This window comes from Metopolophium dirhodum, chromosome 7 (genome assembly GCF_019925205.1).
Source record: "Metopolophium dirhodum isolate CAU chromosome 7, ASM1992520v1, whole genome shotgun sequence".
NCBI classification, from domain to species: Eukaryota; Metazoa; Arthropoda; class Insecta; order Hemiptera; family Aphididae; genus Metopolophium; species Metopolophium dirhodum.
Window position 1 is genome coordinate 35,691,647 of NC_083566.1, and position 19,759 is coordinate 35,711,405.

The 19,759-nt window shown below is 27.5% G+C and overlaps 1 protein-coding gene across 1 annotated transcript in view; it reads left to right on the forward strand.

The window, feature by feature from the left end:
• Positions 1-9,303: 9,303 nt before the first annotated feature.
• Positions 9,304-19,759, forward strand: part of LOC132948272 (melanopsin-B-like) — a 54,827-nt gene continuing 44,371 nt past the window's right edge. Inside the window, exon 1 of the mRNA XM_061018680.1 lies at positions 9,304-9,526. The gene's annotated coding sequence lies outside the window, so the exon portion shown is untranslated. The remainder of the gene's footprint in view (positions 9,527-19,759) is intronic.

Below are 19,759 nucleotides of genomic sequence, written 5' to 3' on the forward strand. Positions count from 1 at the left end.
TTTAAATATTTTAAAACTATGACAATATGTGGTGTTTTATATAAGTACTGGCGTGTATTTATTCAATATATTTCTACAACATATTGACTGCACTAACAATGACGCACTTCTGTTTTAGTTTGAATGTTAGTTCATTATTAGTTTGAATTGTTCATCACGTTTGATAATAAAAATAAAAGTAGGTATACCTACCTGTTTATTTTTTTGGAGTGTCGACAGTGTCGTAAACTAGTACCTATATTGATGATAAATATTATAGTAGATACCTAATTGTGATGACCAATACGATTATATAGATAAAACGCAAGGTTTTTAAGTGGTCTTTGGAGAATTAATACATGATACCTAATTATTATTTTTTATTTTTTTATAGTTGTAAATGAAACTGAAAAATTCACTAATCCGAAATAGTCACGTAACTATTATTATTGAACAATAAACATATTTTATGAAAATACTTATTCAGTTATACTTTTGACTTTTGAGTGATGTCATTAAACGGTAGGTACTGTATATTGCTTTAGCATTTATTATTTATTTTAAATAAAAATATTAAATATATTATTTTCTGTAAATAAATAGATGGATATTAGATTTTTGTTCATACTATTTCGGTAAATATCATACACGGTATACCTATGTCCTACATGTTTATAGGAATACATGTTTAATATTTCTGAATTATAGCCAGAACTAAACTGTGTAAAAAGTATTTTACCTAATTTATCAAAATTAATTTCGTAACGTTCGAATAAGTATCTTGTAATTATTCGATTTCAATTTAAATAATAAGTTTAAGACAACGGACAAGCAACGTTAGTTTACGAAAAGGTTGGGTTTATTTTTGATTTTGAAACACTAAGTTTATATTAAATAATAATTGCCACAGTAAAGAAAACTTTTAATGAAAACAATTTGTTGTTCTCGAAGGGTAATTCTTCGTATAGATGATAGTGCAAACAAGAGTATACTTTAATATACTCTCATTACACGTTATGCGACACAATAATGTTTATTTGGACTTAAATTAAACAGAACAGATATATAACAAAATACTTTAAAAAAATATGTTTATTTAAGAACAATATTAGAACAATAATAGACGATGCTGTTTTTGCTTTACTAAAATAAATAGTTTGATTATATATAGAAAGCTGTTGTATTAATGACTACTGTCAACAACTTTGTTTATCATTTAAAAAGTTTTTGAGATTAATGAATTATATAACGTTTGGACATTAATATTTATTATAGAAATAAGACAAGATTTTGTTTGTTATTATCAGGCAATCAACCGACAAAATCCAAAAAGCCACTAGGTTGATATAATACTTAACTATGGTAAATTATCACTGTTCCTAAAAAAAATGTTCTTATAGTTACACTAAATAACAAAATTGACTTTTTTTAAAACTAGTTTTGTGAAAAATTCTCAGTTTTTTCTTAAGACTTTGTTTGTTTTTCTTGACACGTTTGAAAACCATTGGACACAAAAAAGAACTCACACAACAATGAAAATCAATAGGTACATTAATCGCTCCGCTCAGAATCTAAAATATTCCCAATTAATGATTGAGAATTTTTCTAGTGAAAATGTTGATCTAGTTTGTACTTAGGGGGGGGGGGGGGAGTAATCTGTAATTCAAAAACAAATATTATACACAGAGACCTGAAATTGTCTACATATTAGGATTTTACAGACATAGAAAAATTTTAAAAATATGTCAAAATTGCGAATTATTTATAGAAAAAAATACCAATATGTTAAGACTGACGTCTGCTAAATCATCATTTTTCATCGTTTACATTATTATTTGTTTATCATTTAATTATAAATTAACACATGAATTAGGGTGTCAAATTAATTAACATCACTATTCTTTTATATTTATATTTTGTTTTGATTTTTTAATATTATTTTTTTTCTACGTCAAAATAGCCACGTAGCCCTGTCTATTTGGACACATTCATTACGTCCTAGATTGGAAAAAATACATTAAATGAAGCAATAAATAAATAAATATTAAATGTATTCTGATTATTTTATAGTGTCGGTTTTAAGGATGGCGAAAGGTGAATCACCCCCCCCCCCCTTGGGATTTGGTTTTTTTTTAATTTTGTACATCGCTGACCCAACAACACCTATCGACAAATTTTTTAATTTTATGACTTGATAACAAAATATTTTTTCGTTTTAACAACGGATAATATTTTAACATAGTATTCAATAGAAGTGTAGAACGAAGCTTTTCTACGCTTAGAAGGTACCTATTATAAGTAATATATAAATCATTTGACTTTTGAGTATTAGGTATTGCTCAATAAACATTTTAAAAAATCACTCAAATTTCAAAGTATATTAGTATATATTACTATATTTAGTTTAATATTTACTAAATGTATAGTGGTATACAATACAAATGATTAAAAAATTTACTTTTCTTGTTTACTTTACTCTACTAAAATTAAAAATATTATTTGTTTATATTATGGAAAAATAAGTACCTACTTAATTTTCTTTGCATATGCTTTTCATAATATTACTTTATAAGTATTTTCATTAAAAATATACAATAGTCTTGCATAGTTGAATGCTTTTAAGTAATTGCTTGATTAATATTTTTTTATTAAAAAAATGCATATGCTTTTATTATAATTATATTTTATTAGTCAATGCATTTAAATCTTTTTTTTTTAAAACATTAATGTTAAAGTTTGTTAATAACTTAATATTATTAATATATAAACATTATTATACATTTATATTTTATACGTATAATCCGTGTGTATATTTTATATTATATGTATATATTATATATATAAAAATGCTATAAGGGGGGAGGGTTGGTTTTATTTTCGCCCCCCCCCCCCTTTGAACAGTATGTATAACGGTCACTGGTACCCGCCGAAATAATTCAATTTTATTGGAAGATTGAATAATTTTGGTTTAAAAATCTAAAATTATAACTTTTAAGATTATTGTGAAATACAGTATTCAAGGGAATGACAGAAAATAATAAGCTACACAGAAAATCTCAGAAAAAAAAATATTCTCGATTTATTATAGTTTTTGTATAAATTGGTTTTTAGTACCAAAATTCAAAATTGATTTTTAAATTTTTAAATTGAATTATTTATTTTAATTACTATTAATTTCTTTTTCTTACTAATAGCAAAATTAAAAATTAAATTTGTGAACAGTTGCAGTCGACTGTTGATGAACACACAAACATAAAAATAACTTTTTATTTTTCTAAAAATAATCTAAACAATTCTGGAGGCTCATAAACTTTTAGTACTTTTTATCTTGAATGCTTAAATCTATAAATACGAGTAAGTCTATGTATTATATTATTATACTTAGTATTAGTATCATACGATTAAGATTGTACAATGTTAGATAATTGGCATAGTATTATAACTTATAAGCTATCATATTAATTTTCAATTACATTCAAAATACTTTTAGTTATTTAAACAATAATTTTAGTATAATATTATAGTATACACTGTACTGATTAGAAGAATGTCAGCCCTATTTCTGATTTTGGTTTTTATATTCACTGAAATTAATTTACCATTTTACCGTATAATAATAATAATAATGTATTGAATGATTCTACAAGCATCCTAGGTTACTACTTAATTAAAATTCTGCTAATTTTATTAAAAATTCTATTTTTGAAATGATAACCTCCTTTTTTACTGTAAATTATTTAGTGGGTATTTTTTTTTCAAAATGGACATGTACCTATAATTCAATATTCAAATGAATAGTATCTTAGTTAGTTAACTAGTGTTTATACTAAGGATATAGTCCTTAAATATGGTTTTACAAAAATATAAAATAGATGTAATATTGGATCTTCTGTTTATTATACATGGCTAGTTTTACAAATTATTAATGTTGATGGTCGATAGATTAATATGGGCTTATACCGTTGGGGCGAATCGACTTAAAATGTGGTATATTTGGGCGAGTTTATTCCACTAAAAATACCGTTTGGGTGAATAAGTATGAATGGGTTTAGGTAAAAAATTAATTAATTTAAATTTTGAAAAAATAAAGTCATATTCATAATACATATTATAATAAATAATCAAATGAACTGTTGGTTTTAAAAAGATATTTCAATAGTTTTTTAGTATTTATGTAATATTGTAATATACAGTCAACATTAATAATAACAATTCTAATATACCAAAACAAATTCATATACGATATACATATAATAAAAATAATTAACAAAGAACCCTATCTTTAAAAACGTTAAAATCAAAGTCACCTGGTTTTTACCTTATGCATGTACCCAAGTGTAATTTCACTCGTCCAAATGGTATAAATTATATTAGCCCAAACGGACTATTATTTTTTTCATCAAAATTATTACCTCCACCCAAACGACCACACCGCCTATTAATATTAATCATTAAAATGTTCAAATCGCCTTAGCTCACATGTCTTACAAACCCATTATCATTGATCTTTTGTCTTAACCACACAAAGTTAAATAACTCAAATTATTAGAACAAATTTTGATTCGGATACGTCAACATTCAGAAAAATTATTCACGTAATAATTAACAGTGGAAAATGGGGGTTCTCATTTGAAAAATAGAAGTTTATATCTCCACATGACACTCCTTGAGTAGTACACAAAAATCTCAATAATTGGAAAATGTAATCTTATTATTGAAGGAAAAAGTGTGTGAACATGTTTGGTGAGCAACTCTGTATAGACTATAGACTCCCATTCAAGTTAATAAATACGATAAGCTTACAACATCTATAAAACCATAATCTTATGGTCACAGTTATTTCCGTATAATATAATATTATCTTTACTATAACATAATTTTGTGCATATATATTGGATATTAATATACTATCTGAGTAAATGTTTTGAGTTGATAACATTTACAGTCATATGATCATTTCTCCGACTTAACGCTTTTACATAATGATCATAATATTATGAATAATAGGTGTTATGAATATATTTATTATTAAAAATAACTATTATTAGTTCTTTAAAAACAAATATTGTTTTATAGATAGTAATTGATGAGTAAACATTAAACATATTACCTATATAGATAACTAAATACAAATCAATAATAATATAATAATTGGAAAATATTTTCAAAATTTAAACTCGATTACATGTTTATACGAGCATACTCAGTGAGGCCCATTAAACATTGTACACTATATTATGTAATATTCTTGTATTTTGTAAATAAATAAATATTAATAATAATAATAATACACAGTGAAAGTGGCACAGTGCTCATAACAAAAGTACAGACTAATGTACAACAACTAATTAGGTTACTGGTTCAGTAAATGGTAATGAAAAGCTGCTTGATAGATTAAGATACATTTTTAGACGATCATCCGATCGTATACTCGTAGGTATACCTTCATTGGTAAACTATATCTGCAAAAAACAAAACGTGATTTGAATAATTTTCGAATTACTATTATTGTTAAGACATGTTTTTATATGATCAGAATATCGGATTGATTTCGATCTGTGTACTTTAATTTTAGTATTTCTATTAATATTATAATATTGTTTTATTTTAATTGTTTTATTTGATATAAGATACTTAAAATCAAACCGATTTATATTTTATTACTGGAGAAAAAAAATAAGACTGAATCGTGAACATAATTTGTTATTTAGTTCTTCAGTTTTTGTATGTGGAAAAAATGTTTTATACGTCAAAGAGTCTAAAAATGAAACTTTTCTTTTGAACTATTTGTGATTTTAAATAAATTATTATTTTTAAGACACATCTTACATGTATATACTCTACAAGTTGTGTACCTATATTATAGAGAAGGATATCCTAAACGCAAAATCGACCGTCCACCACGTATACAAAGCTACTTATTCCAGTCGAATATCAAGGAATAGATTACAATATCAATTAATGCAGAAACGACAGAAAATAATGAACGTTTTTGGTTAAACGAATTTTTTTAATTTGTATAACATTTTTAATGTTTTAAGTCGATTTTTTTAAGGATGTCTTCTGACTATTTGGAGCATTTTGCGACCATCCGTGAGTCATGATCTACTTGTAAGTTTCAAAACTGCAGACAGTATAATATTATGACATTAATGACATTTTACACGATTTGATTTAAATTATTTTTTTTTAGGTACCTATAATTGAATTTCAATAAAAAAAAATAAGCGTAAATCCATAGTAACGTTTTATGAGCGTTTTAAGACAGAATTTAACGAATTTAAAAAGTAAATACTAAAAAGGATAATAATATAATAACTAAATATTAATAATACAAATGTACAAGGCCGAATTGAGGGCGGTTTAGCCGGGGCAAAAGCCCCGGGGCCCTCTCCAGTACCAAAATGAAAGGGGCCCTAACAGTTTTAAGCTGATACACATTTTTTAGTGATTTTAAAGAAAAATTTTTCAATATTTTAAAAACCATTTTTATTTTATCGACAAAAACAACTACATAGTAAACAACTACAAAAGCACAATGGTAGAAAAGACGCATTTTACTGTTATTTAATATTTTCATTGATATCAATAATATCATCATATTTATGTAAGGAGAGAGCTTTTTTTAAATTAACTAGAGTAAAAAATATGTATATGACCAGTCAAACCCAAGAAAACTCAGACATACAAATGATTTTATATTCTGAGAATGATTTGTTAAAATTATTGGACTTAAATGAAGTACTAAGAGAGTTGGCTTCAAGTGAAGCAAGAAAAAAAAAGGTGAGTAAGTGGATGTCGCTCTGCTGTACAGTAGGTTACAAGTGGGTCACTGTAATGGATGGTGTTGAATTTGAATTCAATGATATAATATCATTGTATAAGAAAAACGATTCTGAGCGAAAAATGTCAGTCAGCCTATGATATTACCAAGTATATTATTTTATGATATTATTGTGAATAAAGTAATTTATAGACAACCTATTTACGTGGTGCCTTGTTTTGAATTTTCGATCCGTAGCTATAAAAGTTGAACATTTTATAGATTTTTAACTACAAAATAATTATTAAATTTTAAATTTGATAAAATTTGTCAAAATTTGAACTTTAAATGCTTATACAATTGTGGTTATGTATTTACTGCTTTTGTAACAATATATCAGGAGCCTTGCATTAAATTTTCAAGCTTTTTTACCTAACAAATAAAGTTTTGTTTGACATTCATAGAAAAAAAAAAATAATAAAATTTGGAAACTGAAAATGTCCCCTAAACAGTTCAAAACAAACAAACAAATCAAAATATTTTGAAAAATTTCATCGTGTATAGAAAATGTAAATATAAACGACCACTGAAAAATTTCATCATGTATATATATTATGTTCATTTGTTTTAGAGTTACACCAAAAAACCAAAATCGATTTTGTAAAAAACCGATTTTTGCGTAAAAAATTCCCGTTTTTTCTTAATTTTTATGTTGTTTTTTCCGGCGCTTTTTGAAAAACTATTGGGGGAATTTTAAATGTTGACCTCCCCAAAGCACCAACAGTAGTATTCACATTCCCACCGAACAAGATACTGAAGTTGAAAAATCGAAGCATTATTTCGACTACTTATCGTGTACACAGACACAAAATAAATAAATAAAAAAAAAAAACACACATCATTGTAAAATCAATACATTCAATACAAAATAGTAGTCATGCGTTGTTTTTATATATTATTATCTGCGGCCGTGTTCTATAAAGCTTTCGTATTTCCATTCTTGATTTCGGTGTTGTATATATTTTACCTTAGATCATAATATATACTGATCCTATCTATACCCCAGATAGCAAAAAAATATTATTTACAACCGTTTTTATATACGATCTAAGCTTGATATAACATAATCGTCTGTTCTGACAAGTTGATCAGCGGACTCCTATGGCACTATCTCGACCATGCTTGCGCTGAAGACTATATTACTGATACTATATTGGCAGTGTTTGGAAAGAACGCGTCCATCACGCCATCGTTTTTAAAATATATTTTTAATATTATTACCAGGTTATTGTAGCGACATTTAATCTAGTGCGGTATCGACAAATTCATAACATTATCATACAATATTTAATATTTTTTTTTTTTTAACAATAATTATAAAAATACGTGATTCACGTAAAATAACAAAAACACACGTCCAATGTGCGGGCTAGGTACTAAATTTGGTATTAATATTGTATCATCGTGATAAGATTGGTTTATTTTGTATTATTTATATTAAAAATACATTATATTTGTATAACTGATAATTAATTATAACGATGGAGTGATATCCAACTAAAGTAAGGGAACAGTTTAAACTATATGACATACCTATATTGGCTATTACCTTCCTAACAAAAATATTTTGGGGGACGGAGTGGCCGAGCGGACTAAGGCGTCGGTTGCGACGCGCACCGTCCCCGGTTCGAAACCCGGCCACGGGTGGCACTTCTCTTCTGCCCGAAGTCACGGTGTCTGGAGAGAGAAACCCCACCCGGGCATGGCAGATACCTACGGGTGCCCACTAGAAGATTCTGCCAAACTAACAAACCCACGTGTTTAAACCTACAGTACCCTCCTCCACAGTTAAAAACCACCCAATGGCCTAAGTTGCCGCGGGTTTAAAAAAAAATATTAATTTATGCCACGTGAATTGTATGTTTTAATTATTTGACTGTTGGATTTCAATAACTTTGATATCCCTGCAGTGATTATATTGGATATAAGTAAAGGTATTTTATTTTATTATAGATTTTATTACAATCTGGATAATCTAATATTGTATGTTATGTAATTATTCATATGATTTAATTATTATACCAACCTTACTCGACGTTTTATTTTAAAGATTTTATAAAGCAGTAGTTTTTGATGTACCATCAGATGAACTCGTTCATTATTTTTTTTTTAAACGTGAACATAAACACGTTTTCTTTAAAAAAAAAAGTGGTTTTGAAACTAATTCAATTTTCAAGTGCAGAACTTTCCAACATCGACTGTAGGTATGTTTAACGCGGGGGACATCATAAAACAATACTATAAATTGAGAATTTTGACGTTATAAAACATGCAGTAGGCGAAACGGCGACAGTGGCTTTGTCGACAGAGGAGGAGCAAGGGAAAGAACCAGTGGACAAGGAGAAGGTGACAAAGCGGAAGATAGTAAGGGATGAATGGGAGGTGAGGAACAATCAGGAGGAGGAGGAGGAGGAGACCGTAGTAGAGGGCGTGCGCGAAGCTGGTCCGTTCAGCGCGGTCGGGCACCCTCGTCAGTCATAGCGTCGTCGCACGTTTTTCGAAGTTCAATATTAAGACGACGCTGTCCGTGACCGATCATTCTACTCGGCCGGCTACGACGCGCCACACTTACTGTAACCTTGGCGTCCGTGAACACGTTCGCGATTTCGAAAATCTATCGATGTCGTGTTTTCGTGGTGAACCGTGGTTTTTTGCGACCGTCTTGAATTCCAGATCGGATATTCCGTATCAACTAAGCACGGACCGTCAGTCTTTTTCGAAATGGTTAGTAAATCAACGCTGATATTTAAATACAAGTACAGTAGTGAGGACTATAGTGTATGTTTAAGACTGTTATATTATTTTAATTTTGCAATGCGATAATTGGTATACCTACATACCTGAGTAAGAATACCTTTTAAGTACAACATATAAGTACGCACAATGCAACGCCCCCACCACTAACCGCTTGGAGTTTGTTTGTGAACTGCCAAAACCACATGTATCGCAAGGCTGACATAAATTAACAAATATTAAAAAAATTTTTACCATGATATAGTAGTTATATTTTCCATCATGTGTAGATTCCTAAAGTTACTTTAAAGTAGTGCAAACTATTATTAACTCAATATAATATATAGATAAATAACGACAAAGTTGAAAGTTACAAGGAAAAATAAATTTCCTGTAAAATAATTATTAGTATTTTCTAATAAATGAAAATCTTATTTTCCCTTATAATACCTTCCTAAATAATTTTAATAGAATTTTGTACTCAATTTGGATTAATATTATTTTATATATATTTTTGTTTTTCTGTTTTATTATAGTAAAAAATATGGTAAAAAACAATACAAACTTGTATCTAATTAGTTTTAAAAACGAACTCAATAGTTAATTATAACATTTTTCTCTCATATTAATTATTTGTTAAAATAATGTATCAACATTCGAAATAAATATTTTTGAATATTATGTAGATTTGGATTTCATATTAATTATTTTAAAAATCGTATACACTGACAAATTATTTATTAATTATAATTGGTTTAAATATCTAGAGAAGGGTAATCTAAAAATAGATAAGATATTTATACCATCTCATTGCTCTCGACGTTTTTTTTATATAGATGCAAAGTATAAAATATGAATTGTGAAAATGTAAAAGTACCCAAAGTTATACACCTAGATCCACTCTGATGAAATAATAAATATACACTCATAAACCTGTAGACAAATCAAATGTGGTTTTTTGTTTATATGTAGTCAATACGTTTAGTCGACAGCTGTTAAAAATCACTGTGTGGAAATACCGAAATATCGTAAAATAAATTTTAATAATATAAGTTATAACTATAGATCAAACGTCATCTCAATCGATGTGATTAACCAAGCGAACTATGTTCCATCGTCTCTCATACAATTTATATAATATTATATGGCTATGAAATAACGACAAAATCATTAAATAGATAGGCTACCGTTATATTATATTGATGAAAAACATGATACTGGTATAGGACTGCGTGTCATTTCGCTCACATTTACATAAATATACAATATTCAGTGTCTTACATAGTTACATTATTTAAATAATTCATCTGGATAAAAATATTTTTATTTTTTATCACATCTAGACGAAAATAATTTAAAGTATTTTTTTTTATCTATCTATTTAAATAAAAAGGGGGGTTACCTATCTAAAATGAATTATCTATAATATAGTTTTTGATGACAAGATTTTTCAATTGTATTTCTATATGCAAATGTTATTTTTATAGGGTAGTGTTAATTTTTCAAAGCTATTGCCTATAATATTTATAGTAGATTTTATTTTCATGTTCAATAAATTATTTTATGAATATATTATTTTGTGTTTTACTGTAATTATTTTGTAGTTTTGCTGTTTATTATTTGTTTACACCGATAGGTTAATCGTACCTATATTTAAAAACGGGTATTTACAATCATTAACATTTAAACGTATATATTATTATAGTTGTAGAAAAATTCTATTTTACAATAATCGTATTCTAAATAAATTTATGTAGAACTAGCAATATTATATTTCAATATTAACAAGTCGAATTACAATAAATAATAAAAAATTTTAAGTGTTTAAACATAATATCTTGTCAAGTAATTAAACAATTTTTATATAATTCTAATTTCAAATACATTTTTGAAATTAAAAATCACTAATTTAAAAATCGTCGACGTTTTAAAAAAAATGTATTAAGCCAATATCTTTTTGCCTAATCATTCCTACTTGTTCACTATAAATCTACTCTTCATAGGAAAAATGTTGTCTATCAAGTCTTAGCTATCTCTCCCTTGGTATTTGTGCTTAACTGGACGTACCCCTACAGATTTTTATTCTCACTATAACTTTCTGTAAAAATAACTTAAATCATACATTGACATTTCACATTTCACATATCATGCGTCTTTTAAATGTGTTTATTTGTTTATAAATTGTTTTGCTTTTATCGTTTTACCTACTAAGTTATTCAGTATAATATGCTATAACTATCTAATTCACTAACATGCATTATAATTATTCTGTTATGTAACTTGAATATTAAAATAAATGTTTTAAAAACAAACAACTGAAAAGGATCAAACAAGTGATTATCGGAGCTCATATTTTTTCATGAGGCACGTCACACGTGATTCGTTTTAACACTATAATCCAGTTAGATATTATTTCGTTCCTGCATTGAATACAATATTTGGTATCATACTCCAATATATTTTTGTCGTGTGGCTGGGCACGTTCCTTAACTTAATAAAAAAATATACTAATATACTTAATTTCAAACGCAAATAATTATATACATATTATAGGTAAATATTTATAGGTATACGTATATTACTTTAACAGCTCAGCCCTAATCTTTATACCAATATATTTTATAAGAATATATGCAGCTTTTAGTAGTTCTTTTAGTATTTAATTTTCCCAGAACCTTTGCACTAGTCTGACAAATGAATTAAAATTGTTTATTTATTCTAATGATTCTTAAGTTACGTGATTTTATTACAATTTATATCATTTAAATTTCATCAATTCAATTAAGTTCCTTTGAATTTTAATTAAAATTACAAAGATATTTTTAAAAGGATCACCTGGCTCCAGCTATTATAGAACCCGTTCAAAAGAAATCAAAATAATACATAACAATATCACTATAGGTACGGTACGTAATTATGATTATGTAACAATTTAAAAATGTACCAAACTACCGCTGATGTAATAAAAAAAAAATTATATGTATTATCATAATGAAATTTAATAAAATAAGGTCATTAAATAATTTTGGTTTATGCTTTTCAAACGCAAAACTAATCAGTATATTGTTTTATGCTTCGTATTTACCTATTTTATATGTTAATTATTTGAATCACTATATAATATTATAATGTTGATCGAAAGACAGATGAAAACCAAATATGTACGTATGTAATTACTCGTTAGACATTACCGCAAAAATCGGTCACTTAAACTAAATAATTAAAGAACAGAAAAATAAATATCCATACAATCTAACACTAGCATAGCTGAAGTATAGTAAAGAGTGTCAATTATAGTGTCATCTTTCAAAGCACGTCAACCAGCTTCTGTATAATCACTCACCAATTTTACTAGGTAGTTTTTTTTAGTTTTTCATATTGTAAATACACATTTTTTTTAAACATTTCTATTTGTACCGTAGACGTTTCATCTACAAGTCTTTGCTGGTCATTTTATTTAGTTTTACCAAAATGTATATGAAATTACTTTACGTTAGGTACACGTGCCTCATTTATAAATACATGATATAAGTTATCCGAGTTAATTAATATTTTATAGGTTTAAAGATGTTCAATATTGGCATTGTTAAGAACTCAGATAATTAATTAATTGACAGTTTATTATTGCTTCTAAAAGTTTTTATAAAACTAATGACATTCCAATTAAAAGTGGACATAATAATATATAGACTGGTTTAACAGTTGTATAATTCTCTAATACCTACGCACTTTATTGCATCAAATCAACGATCTAACCTTTATAAGTGTTTTTATAATAAATTATCCTATATTCTTACAGAAAATATAGAAATTACGAAATGGCGATTAATAATATATCGTAAGTTCGATAGTATTCAATATCTATAATTAAACACGATAAAAAGAAAGCCATAATCCGCATTTTTAATAATACCCATGTTATAAAGTTTTACACAACTTTATATTCAATGAGGTACCTACCTAAAGGGTTTCAATTTTCTTTTAATGTAGTACTGTAAGTAGTAATACTCTTGTTGAAAAGTTATGCTCGCCAAAGTATGAGTAAAATGTAGGCAAATGTACTCTATACGCTGTACCCGTTGGCCATCTTACACGGATGTCATTAATCCATTACACGCAGATAATATATTATGGGGTACCCAATAGGTAATTTTGGTATAATTTCAAGACATAATATAAAATACTAAAAGCGACTATTCCATAACTTTTTATATATTCCAAAATTATCCAGTTCTGCTTTCGCGTTCGCCCAGTAGCACGTGGTCAAAGAAACAATTATATTGGTAATGGCGATCCCCTCTCCCTTTCAAGGTCGCCGATCTGTGTTCACTTTGCATGTCGAAAAAAAGTAGGACCCGGGTTCTGACTGGTCGTACTTATAGTGCTGTACGTCATATTATTGTATTCAACGTTAAAATTAAACTATAATTATAAATTACCATATTATTAACATATAATAGTGTTAACTGTTAAATTATTTTCCAAGTTGATTCGCTGTTCTCGCAATATATATATTTAATTATTAACCGATGGTAAATGAGTGTTGACCATCGAAACAATTTTTAAATTGAGACCATGGACATACTCGATCATAACTCATAACAAGAAAATATGATTTCAACTTTATCAATTGAATCCAAAATGTTACCACGGTTTTACAATTAAGAAACTCCACATTAATAACTTGTTGAGATAAACTTTTATTATAACATAACAATACACAAAAAAAAAAAAGATATAGAAATAATTTAATTTTTAGGTAATAATTCATTCGATTGTACACATGGTTATTAAATTATTATTGTCATGCCTACATGAAGAATTTAAGACTCTGCCGTGTTGGTTTTATAGAAATCATAATATACTAATTTTACTCTAATATTATACACAACAAATCTGTTTACGAAAACATTTCCCTCAATGTAACCCGCATCAGCATATTGAAATATATGACGGCTAGACGTACTTATTCCTTTTTAAAAATTAAGTAGAATATATATTTTTAATACGTGTTTTTTTATAAACTATATAATGAAATATCTCTCAAGGTTAACTATACAACTTTCACGTGATGATGTTCTTATTATTTTACATTAACAATAATCTATTAATAAAGAGATATGTCGAAAAAAAAAAATAGAACAAAATATATTATATTTTTCTTATATTTAAGTAAAGACAGAATGATTTTATGAGTATTTGTACCTATATTTAAGTAGGTACAGAGTAAACGAGTAATTTAACTAGGTAGGTACCAAGATACTTCACATAATGTATCATTAAAAAGTGTTGATTATCGTTTACATTTTTTTGTTACGCTATTATTTTACCATTTCATCAGATTGTACGTACTTACTGTATCATTATTGAAAAATAATAACCATACGCGACCACTGTACATTAAATCGTACTCTATCTTGTACTATAAATATACACTGTACAAGATGAACGTATATACGCACATTAAACATGGTTTTATACGCCTATCAATATTCATATTTCGATTTCGTAATAATATAAACTATGTTGTTGAACGCCAAAGTCATTATTTATGTTTCCTGTAATTGCAAAAATTATTTACTTCATACTTGAAAAAAAGGGTTTTTGTCGATATTAATTAAGTTATAACTATAAAAAAAAATAGTAATTTATTGAACCATATTTAATACCTAAATATCCCAAAAATGATAGAGCGTCTACCTAACATTTGGTATTTACGATTAGTTTGTGTTGTAAATAAATGTAAAATATACATAAACTTTTAACACAGACAGAACTTTGAAGACTATAGTTATGAAAAACAAATCTATTTTTTTTATATTTTTAAGTTTTTTTTTTTAGGTACGACAGTCCATATTTTTAATTAAAACTTATAAACTTTATTGCAAGGATAATTCAACAATATTTTTATGTTTGAAATGGATAATGAATGTTTTTTTCATTTATGAGAATTTAATAATTTAGAAGAGCTATTCATAAGATAATCTTAGACATATTTTATACTCTGCTAATGATGGATTATCACTAAAATGTGAAAAAGGTTTATTTCACAAATGTACACAAATAGCGTCATAGAGTTGTAACTTAATCTTTATTTTAGTACATTAAATCGTATAAAAACATTTTTCTCAAAATGTTTACTCGTACGATTACTAATAATTGTAGTGCATGTGCGTTAAAAGAAACAGAGTGTATAATAGGTACCTATGCACTATTTATACCAATAGACAAATAGGGATCATATGGAGCCTGTTCCAAGATGATTTACTAATTGTAAGTGAGCTACATGTGTTGCTGGTTTAATCATCATCCTCCTTTAAGGAAATCCCTCCAGTACGCTTTATACAAACAGCAATAACATAAATATAACTAAATGATATGTGTACCTATATTATGTAGTTTAAATTTATCTACCTAACTCTATGATACCAATATTTATTGTACATAAAAGTAGGTACTGTTGCTACTCATTTCACTGTCTATAATAATGTTCTAATGGGTTGTAAAGATAAACATATACTAGAAAAAGTAGTAAGTACAGATGTACAGATATTGAAATGTCAAGGTTATTGAAGTTTGATTGGGCAAGAATATTATAATAGTTATGATAAAAACGTTTTAGATATTATTCGAGTATAAAATTTTAATAAAAATAATGTACGTACCTAATTAGGTAAGTATCTATAGGTACCTACTAAATATCTTATAAATATTATATAAAACAAAAAATTATAAATAGGTACCCATAAAATAAAATATCATAAAACAAGAATTGTTTACAGTTATTTTTATTTAATTTACAGAACAAAAAAATGAAAACAGTCTACGTAAGATAGATAATATAAAATAGTAATATTATGTCTAAAAATACTTAAGTTTTGAACGCTCAGCAAATACAACGCTCAAATTGTAGGTATTTTTTTTTTTACAATGATGTGGAATTTTTTTAGTAGGTACGTTTTAATTTTTACGGATAAAAAGAGTAATACTAAACTTTCAAGTGGACCTATCAACTGTGAATCGATTTCAAATTAAACACGTAATGTGGTACTTAAAAGTTAAAACATGTCATTTTTATTGGAAAATTGAGAAATTAACACCAATTCTCAAACAAAATTATTTTGATTATTATTGATTTGTAACTAAAAAAAATCCAGACAAATTACTACTCCTGAGACTCGATGTTGAACACTTATCTCACATTGATCACTTGGCATAAGATATATTTTGTGAGTGCAGTTTGGTGATGTTGAATTTCCTGATATTATACAATAATAATATATTAATAAGCTCGGTCAATCTGCTGTTCCAATTTTTCAAAATATTATAATAGTCCAATATCTACTCAGAAATATTTTTCAAATATAATATATTGATAATATGTCATCTGTTTTTCTTTCCAAATTATAAGTAGTATAGATTAACTCCAAACCAAATAAAACAATTGATATGGTGTAGGATAATTAATATTGTTGATAATAATGGTATATTGCAATTAAATACATTTGTAGATATTGCATTTGTTTTAAAATTATTTTTGCGATCGATATTGTATCCAAATTACACATTTACTATTACTACTCACTAAGATTTTCCGTGAACTCGTCTAGCTGCAGGTCAATTCTAGTAGTATGGTCATCTTGTTGTTTAGTTGGATAATAACGAGATAAAATATATGGGTACGTTATAACCACTGAACTAAATACATGGAACGCGTGCATTATTTAAAAAATGAACCTCATAGGAAGTCGCCATATGCATTCCGAGTCAAGGGAAAACATGGTGGAATGTTATGTCATCTATGAAAATTGTTATCATCATCATAATATCAATGTTAAAAAATCAAATTGGAATGCATATGGCGGCTCCTGTATGATGGGCTTATTTTACATAATATATGAGAATCAAACATAATTAGCATTGAGTGTATTTAGTTCAGTGGTTATCAGTGGCGAAGCGTCATAGGACACAAAGAGACAACGTCTCCCCGCTTAGAAATTAGAACATGGACGAATAAATAATTATTTTGTTTAGTAAAATATTTACGAATGTGAATTTTATTTTATAAATATGATGTATGTTTCAATATTTGTTAAAATCGGTTTGTAAATAGGCGATATACGGCCATACGGGTCATTCCAAATATGGTATTATATCTAGGGTCCGTGAAGTTGGCCGCACAATGTCAAAATTTTGGCTCCAAATTTTTTCAATAATTTGTAAGTCATTTGTAAGTATTCGTAAGCGCAATTTGGTAATTTGTAAGTACAAATGCGACGCAACGTCTCGCAATTGAAGGGTAGAAATGCAAAAGGTGGTATTGCCGAAAACCGAAATGTTCACAAATCGAGGAAAACTGTAACACATTTTCCAACGACTATAAACACTCAGAATAAGTTTATTCATGTGTAAATAACAAAAAGTAAACGATTGACAGTGTCGAAATAAATCTACCTAAATTGTAAACATTGTTTTTAATGTTTTGAAAATTCGTGTCAGACCAAAACGTGGTATTGTAGGTTTTGAAAAGGTAATGGCATTAAATAGCGCGTTTGAAAGTTGTTCCCATTTCTGTTGATGCAAAACGCATTATTGCCGGCAACACCACGTTTTGAAGAAAAATGTAATGTTATTGGCAATGCCACGTTTTGCAATTATATCAATAATTATGCCCCAATACAAATAACATGGGCAATAATACGCTTCGACTTGAACATGATTGGACGTGATAATACCACGTTTTGCTTTGACATTAAATGTGTCAATATCACGTTATGTATATTATTGAACATCAGTTTCGAAATCGATTGTATTCGCAAAAGTAATCGAAACAATTTAATTCTGACTGCAAAAGCGAATTCCTCACATTTTTTCCCCGTAAAAATCGACGTTTGACTCGATTTTTGAAATTTTGGCAATACTATACGTTTTGGGTTGTCACCCTCCAGTTATGGGCGCGCGGGTACAGGGGAAATGCTAATGTGAGTGAGGGTTACTGTCTACGCCATGAGATGCGTCTCGCACATTCGTAATTACCTCAGTCCTCAATATTTATTATCGACGTCGCCGCCGCATTGTCAGGCTATCGTGATAGGCGTACGTCGTACGTGTTTTCTTAACATTTATTGTTTTATATTGTAATTTGTCCTCATGGGCCATGGCTGATGATTTAATTAATGCCATTTTAAACGACGGAATTATTAACTACTCGTACGAAAAAAAAATGTGTACATTTGTTATTATATTAAATTATCATTTTAAGGAAGTTGTAACGTTTTTAATTTTTTTTTTTTTTACATCATATTTCAGTTTGTTTTTAGTTTTTGAACATTTATTTCTTACCGTATAGATAAAATAAAAAGGACCGTCTAGGCGTATTAGTGCCATTTTTTTTTTCAGTGCCTCCCGAACCAAAAACCTCACGCCTCGCTACTGGTGGTTATAACACAGTTCTCGTGGACATTATTTTCTATAAAACTCAAAAATCAGAGATTTGTTTCAAATTTAGAAATATTTAAACGTTTTTAAACTAGTTTATTCATATTGTGTCGATAAATTATAGCCGAATTATTTGTTAATAAATTATAATACATGATATCGACTTAGTAGTGCGAGCCTTTGAACTATGTTTAATATTTGAACAAGTAAAAAAGTTGTGTGTGGATAGCTAAATCGGTGCTTAAGTATAAAAGTTTAGCTTGGATACCTGCTTGTAATATGTATATAATATTATGTATTCAAATATAAACCGTTAAGTACATTAGGTAGGTAATATACCTACTTAATATAATATATAGTTTTTCAAGTTTAGATTATTCAGTAAATAGTAAATACACGCGAGTAAACGGATAAAGTAATATTCACTGTTGTACGGCGTAACAAGTTATACTTATTGTTAAAAAAAAATGTCTTATTAGGAAAATAAATATGGAGATTTTCAAATAAGTAAATTTTTTAGGAAAAGGGGCCCAACAGAGTTTTCACACACGGGCCCAATCAAATCTAGTTACGGCACTGACGGCGTTATTAAGGAAGAATCATATAACAATGAATTAATATAATAAATAAACCAATTTAACCATACTAAATTCAGAGGAAAAATTGTTTAGTCCAATCACGCATGATGACGTATTGAAGTGTTGTGCGATGATTGCGAGCAAAAATTGTTTTTAAATCATTATAAAAAAAAAAATGTCACTGTTTTTCCACATTTTATTAATTGGT